Source organism: Delphinus delphis, chromosome 15, assembly GCF_949987515.2.
Source record: "Delphinus delphis chromosome 15, mDelDel1.2, whole genome shotgun sequence".
In the NCBI taxonomy this organism is placed as follows: Eukaryota; Metazoa; Chordata; class Mammalia; order Artiodactyla; family Delphinidae; genus Delphinus; species Delphinus delphis.
In genome coordinates, this window is record NC_082697.1 from 24724669 (window position 1) to 24749505 (window position 24837).

Sequence of the window (24837 nt, forward strand, 5' to 3'; positions counted from 1 at the left end):
GGAAACCCAGACCCAGAGAAATAATGAGTTATGGAAATGATTCTTTTAAATCTACTGCTCAGCTTGCTTTCACTAGCACAAAGAATTACAAAGGAAACTAGACAAACAGATCAACAGACACCATGCAAACACGTTAACTAGGCTTAGTGAAATCCTTAATAAAACAAACAAACAGGAGATAGCTAAATACCAGATAAATGCCTCTGGAATGAAGAAAACCTGGCCAATAATAGGTTGACCAGGTTGTAAATCTGACCTTGTAAATGAGAATACTTACTTGGAATAAGGCAATGATTCTTTCCTTGACAAATAAACAGAACTCTTCAGTCTCTACAGATGGCATTTCAAGGGCCAGGTAACCACAGCAGAGTATCTACCTCATAAAGCCAAAGCTCTAAGGAAATGCAAATTTCTGGTCTAGTGTTTTTCCAGTCCTAGTGGTGTTTGGGAATCTTATAGTGTTGTTTTTTTTTTTTCCTTTTATCCTATGATTTTAAACAGTTTGCTACATATTTAAATATAACTTTTTAGTCTTGGACTCCAAGTTTGTCCAATGGGACAACAGCTCCACGTTTATAATGGAACTCAGTAGACAATTTGGTAAATTCATCTCACAAGCAATTTTTCAGCAATCTGTCCACTCTAAAAAGCAATATCCATCTCTTTATATACTGAAAGGTATCTGCGAACCCAGAATTTAACCCTGTGAGATACTCTCAATACTCTAACAAAGCCCCTTCTTCTTCCAGAAATGAATTCTCAAGCCACTCCCATAAAACCAGACATCAGCCCAACCCCCTTGTTTTACAGACAGGAAGACTGAGATCCCAGGGAGTAATAGGTAATTACAATTAACATGAGTTTGGCAAGCATCAAAGGCCCACTGAATGCTATTCCCCCCCAGTGGAACTGCACTGGGCATGTTGGGAGGATGGCCAGATTGGCACTTCAGTCAGTGGAGCACTCCAAATACATATGTCTGAGCCTAAGAAAACCTGAGTATTCAACCAAAAACTCCCGACCCCTACCCCAGCATGGAGAGCAGGGGGCAGTAGGCAGCCTGAACGGCTCGTTGGGGATGTAGACCAGAACCCAGAGATAATATCCCAACCTTCCTCCCCTCCTCCCAGGAGGCACAGCAGATTTATTCATATGGAGGCCATTATGAAGTGACAGAAAGACTGAGGAAAAAAGAAGGGCTGTAGAAACAGCCAGAAGACATAACTAGCAATACTTGGGCAGATGCCTGTCTCTAGTTATTCAATAATTATTCCTCATTAGAGAGGAACTTCCAATCCTTTTTCTGTACCCAGGGCTCACCCTTTGGCCCCCTGATTATTTTATGAAGCAACAGGGCCAGAGAAGGAAAGGGGCTTGGCCAAGCCCATACACTGAATTATTAGTAGCAGGGACCAGACCAACTATCCTCAGGCTCATGACTAGGCTCCCAGTTTATCCTACTGCCCCTTTCTCTCTAGTCCTGAGAGTCTGTGAGCTGCATCCATCATGGCTCTGAAACTTTCCTTACAGTACCCAGGGGTCAGTTGTAGGACAGCAAGCTAACATTACTACTGCCATCATCTCTCCTCCAGTTGTACATTTTATACATAAAGCTAAAACTGAATAAAACTAGGTTTTTAACAGACACTCATGTGAAAACCCTATCTCCACCCCGACATCCCTACTACTGCCTAAGGAAGAAAGGGGAGGAAGAGGAAGCGGGAGGGAAAAGAAAGGAAGAAAATACCTCTCCAAGAGATATACTGTCTGAATCATCATCTAGAATCATAAAATGTTATTGCTAGAAGGGACTCTGGGGGTCATCTAGTCATTATTTTTCATCATTATTCAAATGAATAAACCTGGCCCTTTGAGTAGGTGTAGACTTTTGCCACCTGAGGAAAAGACTGGCACACAGAGCAGAGTCTCCTGACTCCTGCCCATAATAAGAATCCTTCTTAGTCCCTCCCCATCCTGTCCCACCCCACTCTCTCCCCTCCACTACAGTACCTAAGCTGAGATCTGCTGCCCTTTTGAATGCAAGCTTCTCAAGCTATGTTTTATTCATCTTTGCTTTCTCAGTGCCTAGCAGAGTAAGCAGAGGTGAATTACAGAGGGACACTAGCACATGGGGAGAGCAATGCCAAAGAATGTTGTCTGGAGAAAACATAAGCTTTCCTTGACTTTAACATAAGCAGTCTTCAGAGCTGTGCAAGGTCTGGAATGTCTAGGTTCTAATTATTTCCTCCTTTCCAAAACTAGTGTCTACAACAGTTTAGCCAGGGATAGTTATCAAATTTGCTGTGCCATACTCTCCCTCACCCCTGTTTCCCCTCTCCTCCCCTTGGAGAACTATGATCAATAACTGGATGAAGGTAAATGAAAGCAGATGTAATAAGACCCTGCATGAGAAATCTTCCCCCCACCTTCTCCTGTGTCCTCACCTCAATAAATTGCATCCCCATCTATACAACTGCACCAGGTAGAAATCTAGAAGTGTTCCTTGATTTCTTCCTTACCCTCCACGCCAACAATCTTTGATAGTGTCTCACAACTTAATTCCATCTTCTTTTCTACACACACACACACACACACACCCTTCATTGGAAACACCATCACCTCTTACCTGCATTACTGCAAAAGCCTCCTAACTGGTCTCTTTGCCCATGGTGCTCTAGCCCTCCAATCCACTCCCCAAAGAGCCACTGATATCCTTCTAAAATGCATACAGGATCATGGTCCCCTCACCAAAATGAAGTCCAAACTCTTCAACCTGGGCAATAAGGGCCTTTCATGACTTGGCCTCTGCTCTGCCCACCTTGCCAGTCTCATCTTTTGCTACATCACCCATCTCATGCTTCATGCTCCACCCAGAAATCTTAAGAAACTTACTTAACCCCTCTGGGTTTGCTTCCTCACCTACAGAATGGGAATTATAACAGTATGTACCCCTCAAGATGGTTATGGAAAGAAATGAGTTAACACACATTAAATGCTTAAAATGGCATCTGGTAGATATAGTAAATGGCCAAAAGTCTCACCTATTACCACCACCATCTCTAGACTTGCTATTCCCTTCTGCCTAGAACAGTCTTACCTGTCTCCTCCTCAGCTCCCCAAATCTCCTCTTTTCCTAGCTTAGTCTTTTCTCTGAGGTCTAGGCCTAGCCAATTTCTCCAATGAACCACCCCACCCTGACCCTACAAGGCTGGGTTAGTTCCATTCCTCCGTGCTCTCATGGTGCTTGTTCCTGTCACAACACTTCCCACACTGCCTGTTTCCTTGCCTGTCTTCCCCCTGAGACACCCAAATTTCCAAGCTTAGTACAGTGCGGAGCAGATGTTTAATAACTGTTCTGTAAATGGAAAATTTTCCAATAATGTGGTGCCCAATGAAACAGAATCTCAACGGGTAGCCTATTCAAATGTTGGCTGGGTGGCTGGCTGGTCTACATGATTTTAAGTCCCTCAACTACAAGATTCTATCCAATAAACATTTCAATACACTCTGACCTTATTATCACACTCAGGGGTTTAAACTTTAATATGTAGGCAATGTTGGGCCATCAGATTTTTAAGGAAAGTGCAACATGCTCAGATCTGTGTTTGTTGCCCTATTATCCATCTCTGGAACACCTCCCATCCCAACCCCCTGCTGGCATCATGACAAAATTCCAACTACACTTCACAAACATAAACACCACATCCCACCACCACACCACCCAAAACACACAAAGACACAGAAGTAGTCAAAACAAAGGGAATTTTGAAAGACTAAATGCAGCATTTAATCCCATCTTAACTACCTGCAAGCAATGAGGAGCCATAAATACCCTCTAGGAACCCAAAAGCTAATCGCTCTTGTGTGCCTTAATGGAAAGAGGAGGGCACAAAGAGGGAGCATTTCATAAAGATAATCCATTTAATCATCCTGAGTAGTTCTGATCCAAGCTGCTGTCACAGCACTGCTATTGTTGATCACTACAGTCCCATATGCCCAAACCCAGGACAGCCAGAAAGGAAGATGCAAACAAAGCAAGGGTGGGGAGTCCTCTGAGTTCTATTTCAAGAGCAGGAGTTCCCTTTGGAAGATACAGAAGGGGCAAAGGTGAGGGGGGGGAGGCTTAACCAGAGTGGTACAGCCAGGCCTAGGTTCTTGCTCTGGAGCTGCATGCCACACCTTACTGCAGATGAGAACTAATAATCATTTTGCATTTTCAGAGCACCTAGGGCTTAAGGGAGGCACTAAGAGTACCAGCTTTGCCAGTCACAAAAGGACAAATATTGTATGATTCCATTTACATGAAGTACCTAGAGTAGTCAAATTCACAAGGACAGAAAATAGAATGATGATTGCCAGGAGGGAGAGGAGAGGAAGTGTTTATACAGAGTTTCAGCTGAGGAAGATGAAAAAGTTCTAGACACGGATGGTAGTGACGGTTGCACAACGATGTGAATATATTTAACGCCACAGAACTGTACATTTAAAAATAGTTAAAATAGTAAATTTTATCTTACATGTATTTTTACAAAAAAATAAATTAAAAGCATACCAGCTTTAAAGTTATATTGTCTGCAGTTATCAATTACATGATCCTGAGCAAGTCATGTAACCTCTCTAATCCTGTTTCTTCTTCTGCAAAAGGAATTTAATAATATACCTAATTCATACAGTAGCTCTGAGGACTAAATGAGATACTCCATAGAAAGTCCTTAATCCAGTGACTGGTACATGGAAAGTACTTAATAAATGTTAGCCTACTACTACAATGCACTTTCATAGCCATTTTTTCATAGTCCCCACCCAAGCCTGTGATAGTTTACAGATAAGGAAACTGAGGCTCAGAGAGCCACAATGAGTGACTGAGTTCATGATGCCACATCAAATGAAATCCTTTGTCCATGAGAGATGCCCTGCACTCACCACTTGTTAATCCAGTGATCTAAGTAAGGCAAGTGCCCTAACCTTGCTATGTCTTAATTCTCAATTAGAGTTGTAAAAAGGAGATATAAACCAAACTCTGAGAGCTCCCTCACAGAACTTGATGAGAAATGAAATCAGGTAACAGTTATAAAACAAAACTATAAACCATAAATAAAGTACTATAAAATAACAGTGGTGACTTATGAGAACTGGTACTCCTGTGCACAAAACCTGGCCTCCTTTTAATGCTGGGACTAAACAACTTCTTTGTGATTTCAAGTTACTTGGGATTCTTGGTCTTCAGACCTGAATAAGTAGTTTAGTGCCCTTTCAAAAGGTGGCAGAGTACAGTAGAAATAAAAATATTACTGCACTGGAAGTCAGAAGACTGGAATTCCAGTTGTGATTCTGTCACTAAAGCAGTCTGTGAATTTAGACAACTTACTTCCCCCTTCCAAGATTCAGTTAACAGGAAAGAGGGAAAAGGCAGATAAAAAAAGTTAGACCAGATAAGACCCCTTCCAGGTCCTACATACCACTACTTTTAAATCCAGAATCTTGGAAAGGGGAGAGTACAGCAGACCTCCAGACTCCAAAGAACTAAAGCACACATCAGGAGACATGGCAAGAGCTGGCCTAGGAACTCCCCTGCCTGATCTTTAGACACCAGGGATCAAACACACTGGAAAACTAGAACACTTACCAAAGTTAATTTTAGTTCACTTTTACCCCTCTGGGCCTTATCTGAAAATAAGAGAAATAAATCTCTATTTGAAGGCAGGGAGTTGAAGCAATTGACTTGAACCACTTTCTGCTCCCCCTCCCCCAACCAGGAGCTATAAATCTAAACCCTATAGAGAACAAGCAAGGTTTGGTGGGAGGAACAAGCCACAAAAAACAAAAAACGGATGAACCTCACTGCTTTAAATGACTTACACCTTCCCTGAGCCAAAACCCCAGGGAACTTCAGTTGTGCTTGAGATCTGGAGTCCTCTGCATCCATCAGCTTCTAACGGGCAAGGAATCAGGGAGAACGGAGTTAGTTAGGTATCCCAACTAACGATGTGACTCAAAATCGGTTCTGCACTAAGAGATTACACAAGTTCACACTAAGAAATAAATAACAGGTACCAGCACCACGGCTTCACACTTCTGTGGCTCCTACCTGTGATTTAGAACACATTACTTAACCTCTCTGCGCCTTGACTGCTGCTTTTGTAAATGGGGATAACCTCAGAAGGCCGTCGTGAGCATTCTATGAAATAAGGCTTGCGAAGTTCCTGAGTCAAGTCCATTAAATGTTACCTGTTGGTATTAAACACTTCTCGCACACATTAGTTTCCTCCCTGAATCCACAAACACCCTGCGAGGCGACATTCTTTCTCCCTGTTCACTGAAAGGCAAACTGAGGCTCGGCGGCGAAAAGGCTGCGTGAAGCGCGGAACACGGCCCCAGCTCGAGGGCCTGCTGTTGTTCCTCTATGAGCCCAAGGTGTGCAACAAGCCCAGGACCGGGAAAGGGGGGCCCGAGGAGGCGCTCAGGCCAGTAGGGAGCGAGGCGGGACCAGTTTTGATCGCCTCCGGGAACCCGCAGACCCAGCCCGAGAGGGAGAGCCGGAAGAAACCCGGGGCCGAGGCCAGAGCCGGGACCCGGCCCGCCCGAGGCCTCCCCAGCGCGGCCTCCGCTCCCCCCTCCTCCCCTCGCCGGGCGGGGCGGGGCGCGAACACAAAAGACTCCAACTTCCGAGCGGGCGCGGGCCCACCCCGCCAACTCCCGGCCCAGGTCCGACCCGCGGGGAGGAGGCGGGCAAGGAACGCCAGGGCTGCCGGGACCCAGGGCGGCAGGCCCGGGTGGAGAGAAGGTGCGGGGGCAGGGTGCCGGGAGTTACTCCGGCTCCCGGGACTCCCCGAACGGCCGAAAAAAAGAGTTTCTAAAAATAGGCAGCGACCGGCGCGAAGAAGTGGGTGACCGAAAAGGAACAAGGAGCACCCCCTCCCCACACCTTTAAGGAGACGCCCGCGGCCCCCACTCACCCGCCCTGAGAGGTCTGGAGGAAGCCGCGCGGCGCGGAAGGAGGCGGTGCCGCCGCACTCGGGGGCGGAAGGGAGGGAGCGAGGGAGGGAGGAAGAAGGCGGCCCCGGCCGCAGCGTGAGGAACTGAATACACGCGCGGGAGTCGCTGCCGCCGCTACCGCCCCCTCAGCTTCTCTCTGCTCTACCCACCCTGCGCCGAGCTGCTCGCGCACCCCGCCGCACTGACAGCGGCGCGAGCCCCGCAGTCGCCAGTCCTTCCTTTGGCCGGCACCACTGAGGCGTGCCGGGGTGGGGGTGTCCGGAGCGGCTTCCCTCAACTCGGCCCCGCCCGCCACTCCGGCCCTGGCCCCGCCACCCCCTGCCCCCGCCTCTGTCTCCAGAGACGGGCCTGGCGACTCAAGCGCGAGGAGTCCGCAGCCCCGCCGTGACACAGCCCGGCCCCCGAGGCGCAGGGGCTCTTCCTACCCCCTCAACCTAGCTTTGGAAAGGTCCAGAGCTACGGCGGGGAGAAGAGGAAGGAGGGGTCGGGGAGGGGCCTGACAGGGAGGAAGGACTGAGGTGGGACCCTGAGGAGGCGGGGCTAGGGCGGGAAGAGAGACTGGTTTACACTGGAACCGAGCGTAAGGAGGGGTGGGTCTGAGAGAGTGATGATGCAGTGAAGAGAGGCGCGCGAGACAAGTATGGAAGACATTGGCGGCCTCGCAGAGCCGGGCTTGAAAGGAGGGGGTGTGGGCGGGGCTAAAGGGAGGCCTGCCCAGAGGAGGAGTCAAGGGTGGAGGGAGGCCCGGGCGAGGTTGGGGGAGGAGGGGCCCTTAACGGGGCGTGTTGGAGGCGGGGCTGAAGAGAAGCCCCAAACGGAGGAAAGACTGAAGCGGGACAGAAGGAGGCGGGCCCGGAAGCTGAGCCGGGAGGAGGGGGGCCCAAAGGTGGCCACTCTGGGGAGGAGCCGGAAGGAGGCGTGACCCAAAGGGCCATGATGGGGTTCGGGAGGGGGCTGGAGGTGGGCGGGGCCTGGAGATGGGGCCCAAACTAGTTGGCGGTGGGCGGTGCCCGAGGGATGCGGAAGAGAAAAAGTGGGACGGAGCGCCAGGGCCTTTCCCTTTGAAGGGAACCTGGTGAGTAGAGAAGGCGAAGATCCACGCTGCCTTTTGGGAGTGGGCGGAGACGCCTCCGTGAGGGCGGGTCAGGGGAGGAGGTGCCACTTTCACCTAAAAGAAAAAGGTTAAATTCAAGCAGCTTTACCCTTTTGGGGTGCGAGAAATGTTTTATAATTTGATCTGGATCTGGATGTTTGTCCTCACTACTGAATAGAGTTCTCCTGTCGAGAACTCTCACCTAAATCAGTGTTCCAGCCTCCACGGAACAGCCGGAGCACACGAGGATGGTAAGCCCTTCAGTCCTCAGCTGTAGACTTCCCTGAACTCTAGGAAGACAAATTCTCCATGCATCGTCCGACCTGTGATTCTGTGATTGTATTTTTCACAGCACTTCCCCCAGAACCTGCCTAAGAGACTGGATTCCTGAGCACGAAGCAGACTTTGAAAAGAATCCTGCCTGGCTCTGCCAGACCAGCAGTTATAGCTGCACTTGTGTTGTTTGATGACCTGTCGCTGCTTCAAAAGGAAGAAAAATCAAACTAGAGAGATGGTGACAACTGAGACCAAGGCCAGGAACGTTCTTCCCCCACCTGTTCTAACGCCTCAGGTCTCTGCTTAAATATCACCTCCTCAGAAAGGCCTTCCCTGAACACCCAGCTTAAAGATGTTCTCTGGTTTGACCTCTTGTTCATTTCCTTCATGGCATTTCTTAGTCTTCTCATTTACTGATCTGTTTATGTGTTTTTGCCCATGTTCCTCACTAGAAGGTAAGTTCTATGAGACCAGGAATCTTTGACTGTTGTGTACGGCACTGTGTAACCAGACTTAGTGTTCAATAAAAATTTGAGTGGATGAATGAGTCAGTCAACCAATTAATGAATCTGGCCCCGGGCTTCCCTGGTGGCGCAGTGGTTAAGAATCCGCCTGCCAATGCAAGGGACATGGGTTCGAGCCCTGGTCCGGGAAGATCCCACATGCCGCGGAGCAACTAAGCCCGTGTGCCACAACTACTTAGCCTGCGCTCTAGAGCCCATGAGCCATACCTACTGAGCCCACACGCCACAACTATTGAAGCCCGGGCGCCTAGAGCTCGTGCTTCGCAACAAGAGAGGCCACCGCAATGAGAAGCCCGTGCACCGCAACGAAGAGCAGACCCCGCTCACTGCAACTAGAGAAAGCCCGTGGGCCGCAACAAAGACCCAACGCAGCCATAAATAAATAAATAAATAAATAAATCTATTAAAAAAAAAAATGAATCTGGCCCCTCCCAACCTCCTCTGCTCTGTTTCTGGCCACTCCTTGGCTCCTCACGTCCCTCTCTGTGTACCAGCCTTACCATGTTTGCTTGAATACACCACACTCTCTCAGCACCTTCTGACAAGGCACTTGGATTGCTCCTTCCCTTCTGCCTAGATGCCTCCTGTTCATCCTTCAACACTCAGCTCAAGAACCACCTCCTCTGAGAGGCCTTCTCTGACCTCCCGTCAGCCCCCCCCACCCCACCAGGAAAGTTGAAGCACTCATCCCTTCCTGTTCATGGCCTCAGTTATAAAACTTCCCTGTGCAGGTGACATCATCTTCCCTGCTGGCATCCTGCTGACACAGGATTATGTTCATGCCCTATAAGGTCCTGTGTGACCTGCCTCCTACTCTTCTTATCCCCTCTTGTATTGCTCTCACCACCTCTCACTCTACTCCAGCCACATTGGCCTCCCTCCTGTTCTTCTGACATGTCAAGCATACGGCTAACCTTAGGGCCTTTGCATTTGCTCTTGTGTCTGCCTCAAATGCTTTCCTCCCAGGTATTGGCATGGCTCACTCCTCCTTCAGGTCTCTGCTCAAATGTCACTTCCTCAGGCCTCTCTGAGGAAGTGACCCACATTTAAAATAGCAATGCTCCACTCCTCTGCACTTCCTCACACACTTTCTTGTTGAATTTTTCTCCATAGCACTTATCGCCACCTGAAATATTACATGTTTATTGTCTCTCTCCCATCCCTACCTTCCACTACAGTGTGATCACCACAAAGATAGGATTTTGTCTGTTTTGCTCATTCCTCAGTACCCAAAACAGTGGGTCCTCATTTAATATTTGTTGAATGAATGGCTATGAATTCAACAAAGAAATGCTAGGAATACTCTGCATCGTCCAGAAGAATCCCTGAAGATTAGAGTGTAAAGGGAGATGTTTCTGAGGAAATGTGCTGGCAACACTAGCTAACGTGGAGCATTTACTAGTTGCCAGGCAATCTGCTAAGCGCTTTTCAAGCTGATTCCCACAGCAGCCCTATGAGGTAGGTACTATTATAATCCCTATTGTACAGAAGCTCTGGCACGGAGATTAACTTTCCCAAGGTCACACAGTTAATAAGTGGTGGGGTCCAACTTTAGAACCTGCATGCTGAATCACTATACTGTCCTACCTTCTAATTATTAAAGATCTACCACTATTGGTCCAATAAAGGCAAAGAATGAGGATGAGACATCCTTTTGCCTTCTGAGCAGTGTAGTATAGGGTCTGGTGCCTAGAGTTGCAGCAGAATTTTTCCTTAGCCACCATATTAGTCAGGGTTCTCCAAAGAAACAGAACCAATAATATATATTTAGATATATAGAAGAGATTTATTACAGGAATTGGTTAACAGTTGTGTGGGCTTGAGAAGTTCCATGATCTACCGTCTGCAAGCTAGAGAATGAGGAAAGCCGATAGTATAATTCAGTCCAGGTCCAAAAGCCCAAGAACCAGGAGCACTGCTGTCCAATGTCCTGGGCAAGAGAAAGTGGATGTCTCAGCTCAAGCAAAGGAGTGAATTCACCCTTCCGTCTTTTGTTCTATTCAGGCTTCACCAGATTGGATGATGCCCAGCCACATTGCTTTTCTTTACTTAGTCTACCAATTCAGATGCTAATCTCTTCCAGAAACACCCTCAAAGACACACCCAGAAATGTTTTACCAGCTATCTGGGCTAAAGCCCATCAAGTTAACACATAAAATTAACCATCACAGCCACCATGAGGGAAGTCAGCTAGAGAACAAAGCCATCACATAGAGGAGGGTAGGACTGAGAAAATATTGCAGAAAAAATGAGCCAGAGACCTGATAAAGCCATACCTGAAGCTTGACCCACCTCTGGACTTTTCTATGGACCAATACCTCTTTAGAGTTTGAGTATTTTGAGTTGGGATTTTGTGTGTGTGTGTAATTTACAGTAAAAAGAGACCTCCTAACAAAAACAGATGAGTAGGGTTCAACAGGTGGAGGTATTAATGCCTCACATTTTTATGAGGTATTTGTTTACAGAATGCTGAAGGGGATTCCAGACAGAGGGAATAGCAAATATGAAGGCAGGAATGTAAGAGCTAAGTGTTTCTGCAGTGCAAGGTATGAGTTGAGTTGAGAAAGATGAGATATAAAAGGTAGGGTAGAACTAGTATCTGGAGGAACTGGTTTCTCCACTCAACTTCGTAGATGGTGGGAATCATTGAAAGGTTCTGAGCAGAAGTTGCTTTGAAATGATAAAGTGTCAAGGTTGGAAGAACCTTTAAAAGCAATCTGGTTCAACTCTAGGATCTGTTTTTGTCTGCATTTCATGGATGAGGAAATGTAACAGGCCAATATCTCACAAATGGTAGGTGAAGGAGCAAGGATTTGAACCCAGGGCCATCTGAGCCCCAACACATGCTATCAGTGACCTCCTCTGTCCACCACTGGAATTAATTCTGCCTTCTGAGCTCACCCTGAATGGGCAAGTCCTTTTTCAGGGATTTGACAATGATATTTGTAGAGCTACCCAGATGAGGATTAAGAAGATGGATTCAGGGGAGAGAAGAGTAGAGGGACCCAACAGGTGTCTTCACTGGAGGCAAAGAAAAAAGGAGATGAGGAAAGCAGGTGAATGAAGAGGAGGGAGCAGACAACAGAGAGGTGATGGGGAGAATCAGCAGGATCTGAAGAAGGAGCAGATGGAGATGGAGGGATGTAAGAAGGAAGAATTCATTAAGGAAGATACAGGCTTGTCATTAGAACAGGGATTGCAAAATCAGATACCAACAGAGCCAAGTAAGTACCATAAATGAGCAAAGTGGGTCAGGTATAAGACAGTAGGGAGTCATGGGGTCTGCAGCAAGCTGGGAGTTCATGCTCCTTCTAAAGAAGGCACCTACTGCTCATGTGAGAGTATGGGCTCCCAGTGTGGGCAACTGCCAGGTCTGAGAAGAAAAATAAGCTCTAAATTCAAATTCTTATACAAAAATCTTCTTGTTTTTAAATGCTGGAAACTAATTCAAATTTTAAAAAGAAAAAAAACACTGTGCTGGCCAAAAGACACACATCTTAAGGCTGGGTTTGGCCTGTGGGCTGCCAGTTCATGCCTTCTAATCAGTTTGGATCCAAACTCCTGTTCACTGCTTAACAACACTCTGTGCTCTCGAGCAAGTTACTTCACCTTTCAAGTCCCAGGTTCTTTTTTATTTCCCCTGATTTAATTTTTTTTAATTTTATTGAAATATAGTTGATTTACAATGTTGTGTTAATTTCTGCTGTACAGCAAAGTAATTCAGTTATACATATTTATTCTTTTTCATATTCTTTTCCATTATGGTCTGTCACAGAATATTGAATATATTTCCCTGTGCTATACAGTAGGACCTTGTTTATCCATCCTATATATAATAGTTTGCAACTGCTAGTCCCAAACTCCCAATCTTTCCCTCTCCCACTCCTCTCCCCCTTGGCAACCACAAGTCTGTTCTCTATATCTGTGAGTCTGTTTCTGTTTCATAGATATGTTCATTTATGTCATATTTTAGATTCTATATATAAATGATATCATATGGTATTTGTCTTTCTCTTTATGACTTCACTTAGTATGATAATCTCTAGGTCCATCCATGTTGCTGCAAATGGCATTATTTCATTCTTTTTTATGGTTGAGTAACATTCCATTATATATGTGTGTGTGTGTGTGTGTGTGTGTGTGTGTGTGTGTGTGTGTGTGTCCCACATCTTCTTTATCCATTCATCTGTCAATGGACATTTAGTTTGTTTCCATGCCTTGGCTATTGTGAATAGTGCTGCTATGAACACAGGGGTGCATGTATCTTTTCAAACTATAGTTTTGTCTGGATATATGCCCTGGAGTGAGATTGCTGGACCGTATGGCAACTTTATTTTTAGTTTTTTGAGGAACCTCCATACTGTTTTCCATAGTGGCTGCACCAATAAGTCCCAGGGTCTTATCTTAGCCCACATCATAGGGTTGCTGTAGGATTTTTTAATTTATTTTTTAAATATTTTACTTGTTTATTTATTTATATGGCTGCACCGGGTCTTAGTTGTGGCACGTGGGATCTTCGTTGCGGCGTGCAGGGTCTTTAGCTGCAGCATGCGGGATCTAGTTCCCCGACCAGTGATCAAACCTGGGCGCCCTGCATTGGGAGCGTGGAGTCTTAACCACTGGACCACCAGGGAAGTCCTAAGGGCTTTTTATTTATTTGTTTGTTTATTAATTAACAGTAAAGATTTTTTTTAATTTATTTTATTTTTTTTTGGCTGTGTTGGGTCTTTGTTGCTGCGTGTGGGCTTTCTCTAGTTGTGGCAGGAGGGGGCTACTCTTCATTGCAGTGTGCGGGCTTCTCATTGCAGTGGCTTCTCTTGTAGCAGAGCACGGGCTCTAGGCACGTGGGCTTCAGTAGTTGCGGCTTGTAGGCTCAGTAGTTGTGGTGCACGGGCTTAGTTGCTCTGCAGCATGTGGGATATTCCCAGACCAGGGCTCAAACCCATGTCCCCTGTATTGGCAGGCAGATTCTTAACCACTGCACCACCAGGGAAGCCCCAGGACTTTTTAAAATAAGACAAATGTATGTAGAGCACTTAGCATTCAGTGCCTGACATAGAGCAAAACACTCAGAATGGTTTTATCATCAGTGTGAAAGTTATTGTTTCTCCTATAACCCATAAACTCATGAACTATTAGAAAAGAAAATGTCCCCAAAGACATCTCATCCAGGGGTTTTAAACCTGTTAAGCTACAGAGACCTCTTTTAAGGCAGACCTTTCACAGAAAGGCAATGTATAATCGGATGGGGGAGAGGAGTGGCTTTGTTTGAAGTGAGGGAGGGGAACCCAGAGTCCTGCCTACTAGGCTTCCCCACCCCAGCCACAAACCACCCTCAAACAGTGGTCCCTCCACAGGGTGTTGCAGAGCACGGCTTTGAGAATCACCATTCTATTCCAGGTGATAAGGAAACAGATAGGAAACTGAGGCTCAGAAAGGTACAGAGATTTGCCTAAGGTTCAGTGACAGGGAGGGATTCCTGCTTCCCAAGCTAATGCACTTCCCAACTGGAATGACACACCCTCCTTCCTGTCCACCTGCTTGAGAATAAACCCTCTTTTGGCCCCTCCCTGACTGGGGTGAGGAGTAGCCCCACTAGCATTGCCCCAGAGCCCCAGGGTATAGCCAGGGTTCTCAGTTGCAAAGTGAAAAAAAAAAAAAAAAAAACCCTAAAAAGCTCAGGCTAACAGAAACAGAAAAGGAATTTATTAAAAGGGTATTGGGGAGCTCCCAAAACTGATGGGAAGGCTGGACAACCAGGCTCAGAGAACTGAAATGACAGGATCAGGGACTTGGATGTTGCTAGGACTCTTTTTCCTCAGTCCTTGTCTTTCATTCTCTGTGTGTGAGCTTTTCCCCTCAAGGCTGGACACGTGGCTGCAGCAACTCTCAGCACTCAACAACTCTCAGCTGCTCCACTAGTGAGACAGAGGCTTTCTGCTTCTAGTCTTGACAGAACTTTAAGCCTTCCTTAAGGGAAAGACTTAGATTGGTCCAACAGGAGTAGGTGCTCATCCCTAGACCAGTTATCCATGGGTGCGGGGCCAGGTACTGTGACCGGCCCACCTTGAGCCGGGTGCCTACTCTTTAACCAATTATTGTGAATAGAGAGGTTGGGTGAATAAGTAGATGGCAGTGCCTATTGGAACCATATGGCCAGAGAAGGGGAAGGAGAATTTCTCTCCTCCAAGAAGCCTATCTTATCTCCCTTGCCACACACATTTGCAATTAGCTAAGTATAAATGAAATGCTTCACTCTCCAAGATTTGTTGCCCTTGGTTTATAACTATTAAAGCATGCATCCAGCTCAGCTAGAATATGGAAGCCTGTCTTGTCCACTTTTGTAGCCTTCCAGCACAGTCAAACAAGAAGCTCCCATGAGTGCTCTCAGGTTAGACTGGATTGAGCTGGCCTTTGGAGACATTTAGTCCAACTTGCCCATTTTACAGATAGAGAAGTAGGCCTAGAGAGGGGAACTCACACATCACATACGCTGAAAGCAGGAGAGTTGCAGAACTAGGGCTAGAGCCTTCTCCACTTCTACTCCAGGGCAGGTTCAATTCTGTGTTTAACATTTGGATGCACCTGTTGGCAAGTCTTAGGAGCCTGGAGCTCCCAAGTGTTCGGTCATTGGTGACATCAGAGCCAGAAATCAAATGATCTGGCCTTAGTTCCAACCCCAAACCTGTCTCTTACTGGACAAGCTCCTGAAGCTAAGCCCCAAATTGCACCTCTGTAAAGTGGGCATAAGTTATGTTTACCTTGACAGTTGCTGGGAAGACTAGAAATAATGTGTATAGTATCCCCTGACACATAGAAGTTCCTCAAGAAATGGTAATGTCTTCTAATGATTGTTATTGATGATAAAGAAGATGAAAAACAAGAGCCCTGACTTCTCAAAGGGAAGAGAATCATTCCTGAGGTTGGTCTCTTGCAAAACATGAATCCATATCTTCTCTATCCCAAACAAATTCCCTTTGGCAGGGAACAAAGGAAATCCCTTTGTTAAGAAGGAAGGAAAGAAGAGAAGGAAGAAGAGTTGGCAGACTGTGATTGTCTCTGCCTCTCTATGAACCTTGCTCTGCTTCCCCTACCCCAAACTGCTCCACCCCACTGCCATGCTGAATTCAGGTCACACTCACACTAGTGTGAGACCACCAGCTTTGTGGCAGAATTAGGGGATCCCCATGATAGTAGATAGCAAGCTTGGAGCACCTGCTCCTGGCATTCTAGGTTATGGGGGAAGCTCTCATATGTCAATGCAAGGCTGTGTGTGTCACATTTCTCACCGGCTCAGCCCTCAGAGCATTGTCTCTCCTCTCTACCTGACTACTAGGTCTCCAAATTAGTTTTTTTTTTATCAAACGACAGGCTGGCATCTTTAAAGTATGGCCTTCATTAAGTAGGGAGAAAATCATTCCACACCTTCCCTCCCAATGCATCCCTCACCAGGGCCTTCCAGTCTCCTAACAAGAGGGGACACCTCCCCCCACTTCCCAGTGAACTTCGCTCCACCCCCCACCCCTACACATTGCATCCATAAGAAGCAACACCAAGATCAGATGCTGCAGCATTAATTGAAATTGACATTAAGGGCTCGCTTGCTCAAGCAGAAGCACATTAGAAGAAATATAAACAAGGAAAGCTTTGCGTCTGTGGCACCTGTTCTAATGAGAAAAACCATCTCTAGAGCATCTTATTCAAAAAGGATTGAGTGCCCAGGAAATAACAGATACGCAAGGGCTTCCACCCCCAATATTCAGAAGAATCACATACAATTCCTGAGATTTTTCAATCTATCTTGCTTCTGTCCTGGTCTCCCAGATGCATTTCTGCAATTGTCCAGCACATTCCCCTTTATGTTCTCCATCTGCTTCTCCAAATCCACTTCTCCATATTTTAACAGTTCTCAGTCAGATGTTTTTTTTTGCTGTTGTACCTCAAGAGTTCTTGACCATGTGGCCCAAAAACTTAGCTTTGGATCCAATCAGGAGACCCTAAGACTAAAAGAGTCCTAGCTGGAATAGAGAGGAAGATGCACAATTATGCAGGTTTCTGCATAAAGAACATAAAATTGTTCTTCAAATTGTGTTCTAAGTGATACATCATGTTTTTAAAGAGTGTTAATGGGTGGTTGTCGGTTACAGATACTGTTTTTGCCTGCACAGTATCATGTCCCCATCTTATTGACAGCAGTTCCCGACTTTCCTATGAACCTCCACTCCCATTCTTGGTCCAGCCCATAAAGAGTGTGGATGCCAAAGTTAGACTGCCTGAGTTTGAATCCTATCTCTGCCTTTTACTAGCTGTGTGACCAGGGCAAGTTCCTTAACCTCTCTATGCCTCATATAAGTAATATGGGGAATTGTCAAAGTTAGTAGAAGGAAAGAAATCATAAAGATCAGAGCAAAAATAAATGAAATAGAAACAAAGAAAACAATAGCAAAGAGCAATAAAACTAAAAGCTGGTTCTTTGAGAAGATAAACAAAATTGATAAACCTTTAGCCAGACTCATCAAGAAAAAGAGGGAGAGGACTCAAATCAATAAAATTAGAAATGAAAAAGGAGAAGTTACAACAGACACTGCAGAAATACAAAGCATCCTAAGAGACTACTACAAGCAAGTCTATGCTAATAAAATGGACAACCTGGAAGAAATGAACAAATTCTTAGAAAGGTATAACCTTCCAAGACTGAACCAGGAAGAAATAGAAAATATGAACAGACCAATCACAAGTAATGAAATTGAAACTGTGATTAAAAATCTTCCAACAAACAAAAGTCCAGGACCAGATGGCTTCACAGGTGAATTCTATCAAACATTTAGAGAAGAGCTAACACCCATCCTTCTCAAACTCTTCCAAAAAATTGCAGAAGAAGAAACACTCCCAAACTCATTCTATGAGGCCATCATCACCCCGATACCAAAACCAGACAAAGATACTACAAAAAAAGAAAATTACAGACCAATATCATTGATGAATATAGATGCAAAAATCCTCAACAAAATACTAGCAAACAGAATCCAACAACACATTAAAAGGATCATACACCATGATCAAGTGGGATTTATCCCAGGGATGCAAGGATTCTTCAGTATATGCAAGTCAACCAATGTGATATACCATATTAACAAATTGAAGAATAAAAACCATATGATCATCTCAACAGATGCAGAAAAAGCTTTTGACAAAATTCAACACCCATTTATGATAAAAACTCTCCAGAAAGTGGGCATAGAGGGAACCTACCTCAACATAATAAAGGCCATATATGACAAACCCACAGCAAACATCATTCTCAATGGTGAAACACTGAAAGCATTTCCTCTAAGATCAGGAACAAGACAAGGATGTCCACCTCACCACTATTAGTCAACATAGTTTTGGAAGTCCTAGCCACAGTAATCAGAGAAGAAAAAGAAATAAAAGGAATACAAATTGGAAAAGAAGAAGTAAAACTGTCACTGTTTGCAGATGACATGATACTATACATAGAGAATCCTAAAGATGCCACCAGAAAACTACTAGAGCTAATCAATGAATTTGGTAAAGTTGCAGGATACAAAATTAATGCACAGAAATCTCTTGCATTCCTATACACTAACAACGAAAGATCAGAAAGAGAAATTAAGGAAACAATCCCATTCACCACTGCAACAAAAAGAATAAAACACCTAGGAATAAATCTCCCTAAGGAGGTAAAAGACCTGTACTCAGAAAACTATAAGGCACTGATGAAAGAAGTTAAAGATGACACAAACAGACGGAGAGATATACTATGTTCTTGGATTGGAAGAATCAATATTGTGAAAATGACTATACTACCCAAAGCAATCTACAGATTCAATTCAATCCCTATCAAATTACCAGTGGCATTTTTAACAGAACTAGAACAAAAAACCTTAAAATTTGTATGGAGACACAAAAGACCCCAAATAGCCGAAGCAGGCTTCAGGGGAAAAAAACAGAGCTGGAGGAATCAGACTCCCTGACTTCAGACTATACTACAAAGCTACAGTAATCAAGACAATAATGGTACTGGCACAAAAACAGAAATATAGATCAATGGAACAGGATAGAAAGCCCAGAGATAAACCCACACACCTATGGTCAACTAATCTATGACAAAGGAGGCAAGGATATACAATGGAGAAAAGACAGTCTCTTCAATAAGTGGTGCTGGGAAAACTGGACAGCTACATGCAAAAGAATGAAATTGGAACACTCCCTAACACCATACACAAAAATAAAATCAAAATGGATTAGAGACATAATGTAAGACCGGACACTATAAAACTCTTAGAGGAAAATATAGGAAGAACACTCTTTGACATAAATCACAGCAAGATCTTTTTTGATCCACCTCCTAGAGTAATGGAAATAAAAACAAAAATAAACAAATGGGACCTAATGAAACTTAAAAGCTTTTGCAAAGCAAAGGAAACTACAAACAAAACAAAAAGAAAACCCTCAGAATGGGAGAAAATATTTGCAAATGAATCAACAGACAAAGGATTAATCTCCAAAATATATAAACAGCTCATGCAGCTCAATATTTAAAAAAAACAAACAACCCAATCCAAAAATGAGCAGAAGACCTAAATAGACATTTCTCCAAAGAAGACATACAGATGGCCAAGAAGCACATGAAAAGCTGCTTAACATCACTAATTATTAGAGACATGCAAATCAAAACTACAATGAGGTGTCACCTCCCACCAGTTAGAATGGCCATCATCAGAAAAATCTACAAACAACAAATGCTGGAGAGGGTGTGGAGAAAAAAGAACCCTCTTGCCCTGTTGGTGGGAATGTAAATTGATATAGCCACTATGGAGAACACTATGGAGGTTCCTTAGACAACTAAAAATAGAATTACCATGTGACCCAGCAGTCCCACTATTGGGCATATACCCAGAGAAAACCATAATTCAAAAGGACACATGCACCCCGATGTTCATTGCAGCACTATTTACCATAGCCAGGTCATGGAAGCAACCTAAATGCCCATCAACAGACGAATTGATAAAGAAGATGTGGTACATATATACAATGGAATATTACTCAGCCAAAAAAAGGAATGGAATTGGGTCATCTGTAGAGACATGGATGGATCTAGAGGCTGTCTAGAGTGAAGTAAGTCAGAAAGAGAAAAACAAATATCATATATTAACGCATGTATGTGAAACCTAGAAAAATGGTACAGATAAACTGGTTTGCAGGGCAGAAATAGAGACACAGATGTAGAGAACAAATGTATGGACACCAAGAGGGGAAAGCGGTGTGGGGTGGGATTGGTGCTGTGATGAATTGGGAGATTGGGATTGACATATATACACTAATATGTATAAAATAGATAACTAATAAGAACCTGCTGTATAAAAAAATAAAATAAAACTAAAAAAAATGGATTATGGGGAATTGTGGGGAGGATTATATGAGTTAATTCACATAAGGTGTGGCTGGTGCATAGCAAACACTCACTAAATCTCAACTGTTATCACTAGTCCTGTTTAGTTCAGAATGGGCTGACCCCATTGCCCCTAGCTCTGGTGATAGCACTTGACTCAGTCCTGGACAATCAGGACATTCCCCCCACCTCACTATGGAAGGCAGCCAATCAATCATTTGGACTGGGGGACTTGCCTGGTGGCACAGTTGTTAAGACTCTGCACTCCCAATGCAGGGGGCCCAGGTTCAATCCCTGGTCAGGGAACTAGATCCCACACGCATGCCTCAACTAAGAGTTCACATGCCACAACTAAGGAGCCCATGTGCCTCAACTAAGGAGCCCGCCTGCTGCAACTAAGACCCAGTGCAACCAAATAAATTAAAATAAATAAAAGAGCTAGAAAATGCATGGAATAATTATTTCTTAAAAAAAAAATCATTTGGATTGGTACCATGGGTTGAAACCTAATCTGGTTTCTGAAAACCTGGTCTTGCCAGTCCAAAGCTGTAAAGCAAAAGGTAGCATCAGGTTCTGGGCTGGTTCATCAGGAGAGAGAATTCTGAGTAGGGAGACTCAGGGACTATCAAATGTCATCCTGCAGGCGAGGTGCACTGTCTCTACTCTAGCCATTGGTCAGACACCATGAAAATACTTGTGTTATGCCATTATGTTGGTGGACCCCAATGAACCACGCTTCCCATTAGCCATGCTCTTTTTTTTGTTTTTTTGTCTGCGTTGGGTCTTCGTTGCTGTGCGCAGGCTTCCTCTAGTTGCCGCAAGTGGGGGCGACTCTTCGTTGTGGTGTGCGGGCTTCTCATTGCGGTGGTTTCTCTTTGCTGCGGAGCCCAGGCTCTAGGCACGTGCACTTCAGTAGTTGTGGCTCAGAGGCTCTAGAGCACAGGCTCAGTAGTTGTGGTGCATGGGCTTAGCTGCTCAGCGGCATGTGGGATCTTCCCAGACCAGGGCTCAAACCCGTGTCCCATGCATTGGCAGGCGGATTCTTAACCACTGCACCACCAGGGAAGTCCCTAGCCATGCTCTTATGTAATCTCCTCTTGGGCTTGGCCATGTGACACACATTGGCCAATAGGACATCAGCAAGCATGACACAAGCAGAGACAATAAATGCTTGCATGCTGGCTTGTCCTCTTGGAATGCTCGTTCTTGGGAGCCCTGAACAACCATCTACGAAGTGTGGCTGGAGAGACCACATGGAGAGAATCAGAATCCCAGCCATCAACCTACCTGCCAGCTGAATGCAACCACAAGAGTGATCACCAGCAATATCAGTAGAAAAACCACTCACCTAAGCCCAGCCCAGATTGCACAATCACAAGCAAAATAAATGGTTGTTTTAAACCATTAAGTGTTGGGGTGCTTTTTAACTTAGCAATAGACAATCAAAACAGCAATCATGGGAATTCCTTGGCAGTCCAGTGGTTAGGACTCCATGCTTTCACTGCTGAGGGCGAGGACTTGATCCCTGGTCCGGGAACTAGGATCCCGCAAGCCGCGGGGCGTAGCCAACAAAACAAAACAAAACAGCAATCATGTTTAATAAACTTTCCTAGCTCCACAGAGTCCTCAAAGCCTTCTCACATCTAAGAGAGTGTGATTCCTGTTCCCCTGTTAGGAAAGCTGAAGCCCGAGGAGGAAAGCGACAGCCCCAGCCAAGCAGAGGCAGAGTTGCCACGCTCATCCGCTTCGTAATCAGCTCCTTCTACAGCATTTCCCACTGCGCATGAAAAAACCTTATAAACAGCAGCAGAAGGAAGTGTTGTGTAGAAGGAGCATTGGCCTGGGAGTCACAGTGGCCCAGTCTGAAGTTGGCCGTTGCCTTGCTGTATGAGCTTAGACAGCTCGAACTGCTTCTGCTTTCCCCTCTGAGCCTCAGTCTTTCCAATGGTTCAGTGAGGGAGAAACAAACTCAGAAGTTCACAGGACCTGGGCGATAACAGACAAGGGAAGCAGGCAGGGGCGGGGGGTGGGGGGGTGGGGGTGTGCGGGGTGGGGGGGAGCTGTGTTAGTGGGTGAGCACATGCCCATCTAAGGGAGGTCGTGGCTACCCAGCTCCAGCTGGGCCCAGCATGGCCAGATAGCCTGGTTATGTTTTCCTTAGAGAGATAGGAAATATAGGTTATGAAGCAAAGTTTTCCAATGTTAAAATATTATGAATTCAATTGAATTTTTAATGTTGTGTAGGACCAAAAATTACATCCATTTAGCCTTCAGGCTACTGTTTTGAAACCTTTGACCAAATAATTTCAAAATGTCCTTCCAGAGTTTACACTGGCATCAAAGAAGTATTCCTACCTATCCTCCTCTGCCCTACACACACAGAGCAGCTCCTTCTATCCCACTCAGCTCATAGAGCCTGAGTAACAGCGAAACCTTGGGTGTGGCCACCATCTTTCTCTCCATGGACTCCAGCCCTCTCACTCTTCTGACTATAGGGAAAGGGGTGCAGAGATCCAGCCTCAAATGCCTAAAGTTGACAGGGCCTCATGGAGGGCCAAGAGTGGAAGGGAAGTAACACCTATTAAGCCCCTACTTTGTGTCAGGCATTGTGGTAGACTCTTTATAGTATCACCTAGTGGTGAAGAGCCCAGGCCCTCCAGTCATACACACCTGGGTTTGAATCCTGGCTCTGACACTTGTAAGCTTGGGCTTGTCCCTCTCCTGGCCTCAGTTTACACATCTGTAAAACAGAAATCATCATGTTTCCAGTTTCTCAAGGCTTTGGTGGGGATTAAATAAGAAACTGTATATTTGGCAGATATTGTGAATTGGCTACCCCCAAATTCTTTACAACCTCCCTTGCCATGAAGGCTGGCCTGGTGTTCTAGGCTTCCTAGCAGGTAGGGTTGCACGAACAACCCAGATGACAGAGTTTTGGCCAATGATATGCAAGTGGAAGTTGCTTGGTGTGACTTACCAGAAACATTTTTTTTAATATTTATTTTTTTTTTTTATTTATTCATTTGGCTGTGTTGGGTCTTAGCTGCAGCATGCAGGATCTAGTTCCCTGACCGGGGATCAAACCCGGGGCCCCTGCATTGGGAGCGTGGAGTCTTAGCCACTGGACTGCCAAGGAAGTCCCAGAAAAGTTTTTTTAAAAAGACAGGCTCAACTGACATTCTTCAGCCTTTTGCGCTTCCCCTCACGTTCTGCCTGGAACAGAGACGTGATGGACAGAGGAACAGCAGCCATCTTGAAATCTTGGGAACAGAGGTTGACCTGATAAGAATGTTAAAGCGGAAAGATGGAAAGAGCCTGGATTCCTCCAGACTTCTTATGTTAGATAAATAAAACTCCATAAAATGTATGTGCCACGGTTACTTTTCATCTATGCTACTTGTTGTCAAGCACATTTCTGACTCACACAATATAATACCTGGTTCACTGCAATACTCAATAAATATTAGCTGTTGTTATTTTGCCTATGTTACTTTTCATAATCATAACCATGGGTGGTTATGCTGCGGGTGTTATCACCCTCAGTTTAGAAGTGGAGAAATTCAAACTTCCTTCCAGAATGGGTTGTAAAATTTCAGCGAGATGGGTAGCCATAATGACAGCAAACATTTATCCTTGCTCACTATGTTGCTGGCACAGTTCTAAGTACTTCACATATATAAACTCAGTTACTTCCTACAGCAAACCTGGAGGAAAACATTTTTATTCCCACTTGAAAGATGAGGAAACAGAGTCAGAGAGGTTAAGAGATTTGCAAGGTCATATAGCTAGCCAGCACTAGATTCAGGATTCGAACTCTGCAGTCTTAGGACAGTGTCTGGCATCTGTGTGTGTGTGTGTGTGTGTGTGTGTGTGTGTGTTTAATTAGAAAAAAAGAGTGCAGCTCATAGATGTTAAGTGACTTGTCTAAAGCCATACAGCCAGAAAGAGGTGGCTGAACCCAGGATTTGGACCCAAGTCTGGCTGACTCCAGACCCATATCATTAAGGGAATCCCTGTGGGTGAAGAAGTGTGTGGCCTGCCATGTTGGGTTTTGTTGGGTTTTTTTGTTTTTCTTACTGGAATTTTTATTTCTTTTTTTTCTTTGAATTTTTGAATTTTATTTAATGTATTTTTTATACAGCAGGTTCTTATTAGTTATCTATTTTATACATATTAGTGTATACATGTCAATCCCTATCTCCCAATTCATCACACCACCACCCCTCCCTGCCACTTTCTCCCCTTGGTGTCCATACATTTGTTCTCTAGCGGCCTGCCATGTTGAAGAGTCACATATGTTTTCACTATGAGGCAAGGCTTTGCAGAAGGAAAAGCCTAGAGCCATGTTCAAGGCTGCTGCCCTATCCAGATGAAGAATCTGAGGCTCAGAGACAGAACACAACTCACCCAAGTTCGTCCAGCTAAGAGGGCAGTGATGGGCCAGGAATCCAGCTCTACTCCATGACTGTGGGGACTAAGGGATCCGAGGAGATCTGTTCATCCCTGATCGCAATGAGCCTTGGAGACAGAAATGT

At 45.1% G+C, this 24837-nt stretch overlaps 1 protein-coding gene across 5 annotated transcripts in view; it reads right to left on the reverse strand.

The window, feature by feature from the left end:
- Positions 1-7235, reverse strand: part of RALY (RALY heterogeneous nuclear ribonucleoprotein) — a 79526-nt gene extending 72291 nt beyond the window's left edge. For 2 of the 5 annotated variants that reach the window (XM_060031038.1, XM_060031037.1), the window contains exon 1: positions 6957-7235. The gene's annotated coding sequence lies outside the window, so the exon portion shown is untranslated. Of the gene's footprint in view, positions 1-5859; positions 6859-6956 lie in introns of those variants that run through there. The other 3 variants (XM_060031040.1, XM_060031039.1, XM_060031043.1) reach the window with 2 other exon arrangements.
- Between the last annotated feature and the right edge of the window lie 17602 nt (positions 7236-24837).